Here is a 6321-nt window from a genome sequence, read left to right as displayed (position 1 = left end):
GTGTGCAATGAATAAGGTGTAGAGATAGTAAATAATTAGATTTACTCCCCAGAAACAATTCACAGTTATGCAGTAATAGTAAAACAGGGAGTTAAACATGACACTAATAGTAAGGACGGAACAGAAACGAACTCAAAACCTCCTTGAAAGTCCCCAGTGCCACCGGGGACTGTTCAGTCTCTCTGGTTTCATTCTGGGCAGCAGAACCAAGTAAAATATGGAAAGGGAGGTTGTGCAGTGCCAGTGTGGCCATCTGGACTGGCTCTGCTGGCTCATACTTGTCACCATCCGTGCATTTGGCTAAGACTATCCTCTGTTAGCAGGACAGCCTACATGATGTGTGGCCATCGTGACCATGGAACACATGTGTTTAAACGTCCTGCAGCCGCCATGCTGCTGTTCCTGATGACTTCTCCCCTTGGATCAGGCTTTAGAAGTGAAGTCTGGTGGGGCAATGGAATCTGTTTTGTGGGCTTGAGGACTTTACTCATGTGGGGTCCACCTTATGTGACCTATGGTGACCCCTGAGGATGGATTCACAGACATCGTTTCCCTGTCCCTCTTAGTTTGTCACCTTCTCCCTCCAGCAAGGGCCTGAGCAAGAGAGCTGGCAGGATAGGGGCTGGGTTAGTGCAACAGAGGACACTACATTAAAAACAAAAGAAAGAAAAGAAATCACTGTAGCAGAAAGGAGAAAGCTATTTGTCAGTTTTGTGAAAAGGGGAGCTGCATGTCTGTTTTGCATTGGACCTTACGAATTATTTAGCTGGACCTGTCTGAAGCACGGCGATTCCAACTGTCTCACCCTGCAGACTAAATGCTTTTCTTTGGATATGTGTGGATAGAAAAGAAATAGTACCCCATTTTTCTTGTCTACCTCTGCCTTATGTGTCTGAGTGCTTCTACTGAAATTTCTAAGGCAAAAGAGCCCAACGGCACTCTCTGACAAAGCCTGTTGTCCTAAGTACGCCAGGATGAATGTCTCTGAAAAGCTCCATTAGACTTTTTTCTTCAAGTAGTGCAGGGCACCATTATATAAAAAAGATTTTGAAATGCTTGTAATTTCCCTGTAATTATTCTTGCTATTGACTATATTGATTACTCGCATAATCTTAAAATCAAAAGCTATAGAGGCATAACAGACGGACCAGTCATCAGTTTTCTTGTATTTTTATTGATTGACACCTTTTCAAGTAAATTCACCAAGCTTTATAATAGCATAGCAAATTTTTCTACTCTTTTGTCATATCACAATACTTTTTTCAATCTCATAATACTTTTAGGAGTTACATAGCCCTATGTATTGGGGCTATAAAGCATATTTGTATCTATAGAGTTTTTTTTTTTTTTCAAAAAACTGTGATCAGTGGAGTTGACTCTTTCTTATAATTTATAGAGAGATAATACAAGCCTAGTGATTGTGAGTGATGATGTACACAACACTTGGCAACTGTAATGAGCATCATTCTTTCGTAGGTAAAGCGCTGCCTCCAGCATTGTTTCAAAAATTTCTTCGGCCAGGTTTTCTTCCTCGTCAGCTTCTAGGAAGCGATGTTGGCAATTCTTTAAGATCTTGTGTTTTTAGTCAGTTCCTGGCGGCGGGGACCCGGGTAGCCAACGGCCTGTGAGCGTCATGCCTAAGTTTTATTGTGACTACTGTGATACATATCTTACCCACGATTCCCTGTCTGTGAGGAAGACACACTGCAGTGGTTGGAAACACAAAGAGAATGTAAAAGACTATTACCAGAAATGGATGGAAGAGCAGGCCCAGAGCCTGATTGACAAAACAACGGCTGCATTTCAACAAGGAAAGATCCCTCCGGCTCTGTTCTCTGCTCCTCCGCCTGCAGGGGCCATGATCCCGCCTCCCCCCAGTCTCCCGGGTCCTCCTCGGCCTGGCATGATGCCTGCACCCCACATGGGAGGCCCTCCCATGATGCCAATGATGGGCCCCCCTCCTCCTGGGATGATGCCTGTGGGACCAGCTCCTGGGATGAGACACCGCCCATGGGAGGCCACATGCCCATGATGCCCGGGCCTCCCATGATGAGACCCCCCCCCCACCCGCCCGATGATGGTGCCCACGCGGCCCGGCATGACCCGGCCAGACAGATAAGAGCAGAAGCGCTCGCTCTTCATCGTTTTGTATTGTGCTGTTTCACCAGGAGATCTTGGTGCTGAGCCTGAGTGTTTACTAGACACATGGCAAGGAACTTCCTTCCTAACAGAGAGGAAGAAGTGATACAAAAGGAGCAGTTTTCACTTACATTGTGAAATGTGAAAATAAAATGGTCAGCTGTTTTAGTTAAAAAAAAAAGATCTTGTGATTTTTTTTGTTTGTTTCTCATAATTACAACCATCTTTTCCTTATCTTTATTACATTTTTAGGGTCTAGATAAAAGAATTTCCTAAACTGTTTCCTACACATTTTTGTTGTTTCACGAAGTGACATCTTCAGAAAAGGTTTTCATGGCCATCTCTGCTAACAGAATTCTGGCTGAGATCAGCACACTGACGGCTTCAGTAGAAATGGAGCAGACTGAGTACTCAGTGTGCTTTAGCCCAGAGACTCCCAGTCTGACTTCATAATATTCTCCTTGTTAACACTTAAGAATACTTTACAACAGAGCAATTCATGGAGAACCTTTTGGTAACAGCTTGTCTAACTAGCCAGAACTGGTTTGGAGAAGGAGGAAGAATCTCCATCTCAAACCATTTGGTCTGGAGGATTATAAAGGTTAATAGGGATTCATTGGTGTCAGATGCATCTGAGAATCCTGCAATTCAGACTTGTCTGTTTCAGAATGAGGTGGCTGTGATTGAGTGTCAGGGAGAAAGTCATCGGTATGAATATATGTTACCATGTGAATATGAAGGGTCTCCCACAGGCTCTTGTTTTGAGCAGTTGGTCCCAGCTTGAGGCACTATTTTGAAGGTTGGAAAGCTTGAGGAGATGAGGCCTGGCTGGCAGAATTAGGTGACCAGGGGCAAGCATTTGAAGATTAGCTAGTCTCTGGTTGTAGGATGTTGTCTTTGCTCTCTGGACACCCACTGCCTGAATAGTTGTCACCTCATATTCCCACTGTACTGGATGGTCATTCTACCAGCCTCTTTAAGTATGATGGTTTACTAGCCTGTGGCACCATGAGCCAGGATGAGCCTTTCTTCCTTAAATTGTGTGTATCAGATATCTCTTTGGAGTGATGCAAAAGCAGCCCATATGATCAGGTCAATAAGAAAGATCTTCTAAGGATGCAAATCTTTGAATGGATAATAGAAACTGTCATGTTTTGCTATAATGTACCTCATAGTATGGAATGTGGACCCCTGTGGCAGTTGAAGGGATTGAATTTGACCATAAATTTGAATGAATGTATAATATGAATCTAATAAGCTTGTGGTCCCTAATCATATGGAGTTCAAATCCCTGATGCCTGAAGTAGTATTATGTATAAGGAGAGTGGAACTGTGGATCTGATTACATTAAGCCTCTCAAAGGAGATCTATTCAGGCAGAACTTGCCCTGTGTCCTTAGAAAGAAGAGGGAACTTACTGATAGAGAAGAATTGAAGGTAATATGGTCAAGGACAGAGAGCATGGTGTAGCATCAAGCCAATAATACTGAAGACAACAGGAGCCAGAAGAGGTGAGGAATACACGTTTTCCTAGACCCTTTTGAAGACTTGTGAACCTGCTGATGTCTTGGTTTTGGGCCATTAGTGCTGATTTTGGATTTCTGACCTCTGAACTAGGGCAATAAGTTCTCAAATTTAGCTGCTATAGAGTGTTAAGACAGTAAATAAAGAAAGTAATAGTTATGCCTTTCAAGTTTTGCTTCATTGAAATGAGCTGAGGCCACTTCTTGGATCCATGAACTTGAAAGGTCCAGAGTTCTTTATCAGGCCTTCAGATTCATTGAGAAGATTCATATCTATTTTTGCTACAATAACCAAGGTCTTCCCAGGGAACTGCAGTCATAGGAAGAAGGTCATGTGAGAAAGTAGGCCTGGGAACTCACCAGAGAGACAAGAGGAACAGTGTTTCAGGAGGAAAGAAGAGAGTACAGTGATTATGAAATTGATAGAATAGCCTGAGAGCCAATTATCTCAATATTTTTTCAAATTTGAAGCATTATGAGCAGATAATTCATAGAATGCAAAATTAGATGAAAGCTAATTTTTATGAGGGTACATATTTAATGCTTTATGGTATTGTCTTGAGTATAAGATTAAATGGGATCAGATGGACATACAATATGTGTTCTTTCATTATTATAGCTACATATGACCATCTATCTTTTGTCTACCTACCATCATTTCCTATCTATCATTTATAGCCACCACAGTTTTGTTTGTTTGTTTGTTGTATTGAGATCAAATTTAAAACCTCATATAATTAAACACATACTCCACAACTAAACTGCATGCCTGGATTTATTGTTGTGTTTTCTTACATATTATTTGTTAGAATAAACCTTCAACAAACTGCCAAATCCTGAGGAAGGCCATGTGTTGAAACTCCACCCCCTTTCTTTTGATGCCATGGCCAAGCTCAGCCACCAACTCTCACCTGCATCCTGATAGCTGAACAAGGCAGTTTCTAAAGGCAAAATGGCTTTGCCTGGACACACAACTCTAGGAGGAGAAACTATAGGCTTGCATGTAGCTCTATAAATTGCACTGAACTTCCCATTCCCCAACCCCCTATGCAAATCTGAAGTATTGCTTTCCCCTTTGGCAAATACCCTTTTCTGCTGTGCCCACCCATAGCTCTTTGAAATAAACACTCCCATCCGTTGAGGTCAGACTGGTCTCTTTCTACCGTCTGTCTCTTTATGTTGTCCCAAGAAAACAACGTGAGTTGCTAGGTTACTGTCATTATGAACTTTTATATCACTTGGGAAAAAAATCATCAAAAGTCCATGGGTTGCCAAGATTACTGTTGGTAAATGCTTGATGGACAAGCATAAGGTCCTGAGTTCAAATAATCAGCAGCCAAGCTGGATTTGGTAGCCTGTCTGTAACCCTAGAATTTGGAGTACAGAAACACACAGATCCCTAGAGCTTGTTAGCCAGCCAGGCTAAACCAAATTAAGGGACTCTAGGTTAAACAAAAGATTGTGAAGAAGACACCCAAAGTTGACGTCTGGTTTCTACACACGTATGTGTCCCAAGCATGCATAGGTATACATACATAAATCCATAGCTGCATGTACACCACACTTCGATAGCAATTCTGATAAGGGTTTTCAGTGTGATAGGATAACAAGAATGACATTTTCTAAGGTTTAGCAGAATTTCCAGTTTATACAACCAAATATACATATATTCAAATTTATGATGATAAAATATGAGAACAGTGAAATGCTATTTGATTTAGGGGGAATATTTCTACAATCACAGTCCTATAATATTTAAATTTTATTTATTTCTAAGTTCCATTCATACTACAAAGCTTCTATCTTGGATGTTACACTATTTAACAAGAGTAAATCCTTTATTTTAAAATTGGAGAGACTTAGTGATACTCAACAGAGGGGGCTTATGTATGGAATGTATTCATTCTGGGAGATGAGTGTTTGTTCATACTAAAGACCGCCCTGGTTGAAGTACCAAAGCAAGAAATCAATCCAAGAACATTGACACCAAGGATGGTCTGATCTCGACATGCCCAGGACACTCATGAGTTGGCCAAGACGGTTTTGCTACATCTCAAGTCCAGCAGCTGGGCAGACATCCTGGGGTCTGTGGCATAGAAAAAGCCGGGATCAATGGCCTTTATTAGTTTAAATGGAAACAAAAACCCTTCTATTGTGTTAGCTTCCTCAGCAGTGTCCTTACCTTTCCCTTCATCTTCCCATGTTATCTCAGTCTTGTCTTTCAGCTGTGATTGGGGACATTCTGTGTACTTGGGTTTTGACCTGTCTATATTCTCTAAACTAATTCTTTGCTGACTTTGACTTGTTTTACTCTCATTCCCTTTGCACTGCTAGATTTTCATGGAACTCACCACTTTTGTAATTTCTTTTTATTTTATTGTGGCATTGAGCTCCAAATTCTGCTAATTGGCAACTCAGCACAGACAAGAAGGATCATAATTTTTCTGTCTTTCTCATCAAATATTAAGTTTAATTATCTTTCCTCCATATCAGCAATTACATAGGTTTGCATAAACTCAAACTGCCACAGCAGGCCTATTGCCTAAGTGCATTTCTGGCAAGTATAAATGTCACTGTCAGACACAATTTAAGGTGCAATGCAAAAAACAGTGTGCCTGCAAACAATCTTTCCAAACCTTGGATCTCTCAAAGGAAGAATT

General features: G+C 41.3%; 1 pseudogene; it reads left to right on the top strand.

The window, feature by feature from the left end:
- The first annotated feature begins 1633 nt into the window (after positions 1-1633).
- Positions 1634-2119, top strand: LOC114618944 (annotated as a pseudogene).
- The last annotated feature ends 4202 nt before the right edge of the window (positions 2120-6321 follow it).

This window comes from Grammomys surdaster, unplaced genomic scaffold (assembly GCF_004785775.1).
Source record: "Grammomys surdaster isolate TR1022 unplaced genomic scaffold, NIH_TR_1.0 146, whole genome shotgun sequence".
Taxonomy (NCBI): Eukaryota; Metazoa; Chordata; class Mammalia; order Rodentia; family Muridae; genus Grammomys; species Grammomys surdaster.
The sequence above is the reverse complement of the archived record's forward strand: the minus strand, read 5'-3'. Positions and strand labels throughout refer to the sequence as shown.